Here is a 4954-nt window from a genome sequence, read left to right as displayed (position 1 = left end):
TGCCGCCTGGTTGGAATTTTTTGGGTAGCTGTAAACTCTGTGACTTTTGTGACTCATATACCATTTGTCTCGATCTCCATATACACTGCTGTCTGAATATCATATTTTGGGCCCCAAAGGCAAGAGGGAAGAGAACTAAAAACACTCAGTCCAGAGAAAGCTGTCTCTCTTATGAAGTAAACTGGAATGTAAAATAGTGCATTGTCCCCTCACAAACGATATATACATTTTGATTTATTGATATTACTCTTGTTGGTGCGTCATACAAGTACTTCTCCTTGAGCAACACCGACACGACCCGGTAAAACCTTGAGTGTCTACCGAATTAGTCAGCCCAATTCAAATCGCTGTAGCGTCGACCATACCTGTGGAAGCCCGGGTGCCGGCTACTACATCTGGTTTAACCAAGGAGATCAATACTCTCGTTGAATCCATTACTTGCATCCGGCGAGTATCTTTATTCTGACGTTCTAAACTTCCTTTTTATTCAAGTGTGGAGTGGAAGCTCTCAGGAATATCAGGAATAACCGTTGCTTTTTCCTCACAGATGATCTTACGACGGGAGTTTATGGTTCATAACGTTAGGTATGACAACTAGAAGAACAACAACATACTTTATTGTACCCGTGATTGAGTTATAATTTACAAAAGTATGACATTGCTAGTTGTCGATTTTGCATATTCTCGATGTGGGTCTCGTTGCTTTACATTTGAGAGTGAGCGCGAAGCAGAACATAATGGCAGCGGAGTCCTTAGTTCTTCTCAAGTGCGATCTGCGCCGTGTCAGTTTAACCCCACCACTTCATACAATATATTTATGTTCTTATCTAACAATATTAATTCATATGCTGCAACCTTTTGAAGCATTTTGAAGACAGTTGTCTTCACAGTTTCTCACTCTTGTGGATTGTTTCTATGGTTACGTTAACATGCACAACAAAGCTAGACAAAAATGATCGGCGCACTTTCATCTCTTCTATTTGATAATTTTTTGTTCTCTGTGAAAACATATAAAAGTATCATCTTCGTAGAGAAATGGCTAGGTGTTTCCTTTTGCGGTGATCTGGAGAAATTTCGTTTGACGCATGCATGTCCATATTGTTTGAATGAAAAAACAGGACAAAGAAAATTAAATTCCTTTTAGTACTTTTAAACTTTTAAAGTAAAATTTTTTTATCGTTGGTAAAGTCGACAATCCAGAAAAATTTTGAGGAGGCAGTTTTCGCATTGCCCTTTTTGAAAAATTAAGGTATTTAGTCGGAGATGCTTCTGCGAGCAGCAAAAACCCATTTGAAATAAAAAAAAAAATTGAATCAGTATGTCACGGAGAAATGAAACCCAGTGAATAAGTTCAACAGTTATATTTCATTTACAGTGCGTTCACTGAAACTGGGGCCACCCAGATAACGAAAACCAATGAGATGGCAGAGCTGAAACTATAGATTCCAACTTTTTCAGATCCAGCGAATCAAAAGTCCGATACTAAACGCAAATTGTTCGTTGACCGGTGATATTGAAGTGATTGTGGGGTCGGTTGCTGTGAATTATCTAGGTGGCCCCGGTTTCAGCGAACGCACTTTTAAAACCCATATACTTTGAACAGAAATTTTCAAGTCATTGTGTCATCACGGTAGACGTTGTGCCTTCTGTCACGTTTCTCGGTCAGCGTATGGCGATATAATACTTACTGTTATCAACGATCAAAATCAGATTGTATAATGATAAGGCTCTCAAACAAAAGGTTTATTAAGAACTCGGAAGTGAAGGTATCCTAATGGAAACTGTTGAAAAAGGTTCGTTGTTGGCGTGACGTCAAGAACTTTGTGTATAAAACAGTTACGATTTTTATCAAATCCATTGGATTGCTTCAATAAAAATAAAATGCAACGGGGAAAGATATTTTCGTTCACATAAATTCTATCAAAATAAGTCAAAATAAACCTAGTAACATTTTACTTGAAATCTTCGAGTGATAGAACGCGAGCAAAGCAGTGATCGGACGCCTAAATTTCTGAAAATAAGAGAAATGACAGAAAGTGAGGAAGTCGACGACCAATTTTCGAGGGCTCAATCGATACCCGAAGAGAATTGAATAGGGAATAACGTACCGAAAAACACCAAGAGGGCCAAATCTATTTACTTTGAAATACCAATGTAGAGAATTTCGAGGATAGAAGTTATCAATAAGGGGTGTCAATCAACGGCAGATCATAATTATAGATATAGGTTTCGAACTTCGGAGAAGAAGCCAGACGATCAATTACAGAACGCGTAAGTTTCTAAATCGATGGATGGCTGTGGCTGAGGTGACTGGTAATACAGAAAGATCCTAGAGTAGTTTATTATCAAGACCCCAGACCATGGGAACCGCGCGAATTAACATGGTCAGTCTCAACTGAAAAGGCCTTCTGGTTGAATGTACGCACGCTTCCTTTAATAAGAAGAAGGCTTATACCTTAAAAAAGGAACAACCGCAAAAGGAGTTTCCCACAAAGGAACAAGCATCGGTGGTTTATCCAAAACCTGTCTTTCCCCCTAGTAGGAGAAACAGCTGACTTGCCACATTACGTTTTACAAAAGTGGCAAGCCAGACCGCAGGCGGTAAAGGCATTAACAATAGTCCAGAAAATTGTAATGTTCATGGAAAAGAGGCGGTCAAACAGCGGAAATGGTCGTAGATTTGGGTTGTACGAGGAGCTTGGCTTGGTACACGGAATATGTACTTATTGAGGTCATGGCGCACAGACCATATGGGCTTTTTACGCTATTTAAGAGCACTAAGACGATAAAGCTGCATTTGCTTTTCTGGCTGTAAATTACTTGGATGTTTAAAAGCGACGAAATCCCTTAAAGTTGCATAGCGCGGAGCAGTACGTGTTCCTAGTAGAGCTGTACGGCTTTTTCCGGCCCTGCTGTCGCTAATGCGCAAGGTCCTCATTCGGGGATTTTCCCAATAGTTTTGCGATGAAAGCGCACGCCGGGCCGTACGGGCCATATGATTTAAATTGGTTACGAACGACTGCTCAACTGGAGACAAAATGTCAGTTTAAGGTGGCTTACTACAGTTTTAATGGATTATAACAGCCCAACTTCTAACTCTTTCGAATAATGTCCCAAGATGTTTTTCATTCTCTATTTACTGTTTGCTTAAATCTTTTGTTATTCTATGTGAAAATTGAACAATTAAACGTAAACAAATGGCCAAAATGAACGACCGAGTACCTAAGGAGAGACTGGGCGCTAGTAGTTTAAATCACGTTTTTCTCAAAATCTACCCGTATGACCCCCCTCAAAATTTCAGGAATAAGAAATTGGCTCTGATTCAGCATTCACGCAAAGTAAAATAAAAATCTGTAAGGCACATTTTTCGCAAACTAAGAAAATGTGAAATCAAAATTAGCTGAAAATCTACCTTACAGATTTTTATTTTACTTTGCATGAATGCTGAATCGGAGCCAATTTCTTATTCCTGAAATTTTGAGGGGGGGTCATACGGGTAGATTTTGAGAAAAACGTGATTTAAACTACTAGCGCCCAGTCTCTCCTAAGGTACTCGGTCGTTCATTTTGGCCATTTGTTTACGTTTAATTGTTCAATTTTCACATAGAATGGCAAAAGACGTAAGCAAACAGTAAATAGAGAATGAAAAACATCTTGGGACATTTTTCAAAAGAGTTAGAAGTTGGGCTGTTATAACCCATTAAAACTGTAGTAAGCCACCTTAAAGCCCTAGTAGCGAGTGACTAATTTGCACCCCTGGAAATTGAAAGTTAGCAGAGCAAGCACGCTGATTAGGAGTTGGTAGGAGTGGTGGATGAAAAACCTGTGGATATCATCTTTTGGACAAACCAAGTCTTGGGGAAAACGCCCTGGAGCAATGTGAACGGATTGTTTTCGGTAGTGATTCCTTTGTCTTGACACGACGACAGAAAATAACGGACCTCAATGTCAACACCAACGTGTTTATTGCCGCGTTTACCACCTGCTGGGCGCGTTAAAGCCTGTACGAGGCCTTGGAACACCTAGGCAAGCGGGTCCTCTACTACGAAACCCATTCCGTCCTCTACCTGCATCTCCCTGACGAGCCTTGGCACCCATATTGGTTAATTTACGGACAAACTCAACCCGCAAAGACCATCAACTCGTTTACAACAAACGGGTACTTCGACCGGATGGAGACGGCTATTACCTATCCTTATGGTTACCGTCTCACCGAGAATAGGGACCTTCAGATTCTACGACGAGGGCGAGAACAAGTACGAGTTTCGACTGCCCGTTTTTAGCGAAAATACTAAGGAAATTTATAACCCGTATGCTTAATCTTACTCTTTGTTAGCAGTATAGGTTGTTCAGTTATTCGTATTGCTGCTAACTGAGCCTTTTTGCTCATCAAAAAATGCCAAAACTGCTACCGTGTTGTTGACTTGTTTCGACAAAACCTCTTACTAAAATGACAACGGCATCACGTTTTTCCCGCCAAAATGACGCTGGTTTGTACGCGCTCACTGCTGTCTTATGAGAAAATCTCATACTCTTGGTCGTTTTTGAACTAGAATCTAAAGCTCTTTAATGACAATGTGGACGAGGATGCTTACGGGTTCCCGTCGGACAATGAAATGAATTCGGGCGATGAAGCGAACGCTCGTGTTCTCTCCGGATTCCTGTCGGAGGACGAAGAAAAACAGTTACGGGGTGAGTGTGCAGGGCACCGTTTTGACATGGAGTAGATACGGCTTGCAAACACTAAGGAACGTTTCTCTAATTTGTATCAAGTTTTTTGTGTTTTTCGTTTGAACCGTGAGGGGTCTGCGTCTCTGCGACGTGATCTCACTCCGTGCGTGACGTCATTCCCTCTCGACCAATTCCATGTTTGAAACCACAACTTTGAGTTTCCTGACCGCTATAATTTTCCAACATGGTATGCAAAACATCCCAACCTGTTTCTTCGGACGCC

Source organism: Montipora capricornis, chromosome 10 (assembly GCF_036669925.1).
Source record: "Montipora capricornis isolate CH-2021 chromosome 10, ASM3666992v2, whole genome shotgun sequence".
In the NCBI taxonomy this organism is placed as follows: domain Eukaryota; kingdom Metazoa; phylum Cnidaria; class Anthozoa; order Scleractinia; family Acroporidae; genus Montipora; species Montipora capricornis.
The sequence above is the reverse complement of the archived record's forward strand: the minus strand, read 5'-3'. Positions refer to the sequence as shown.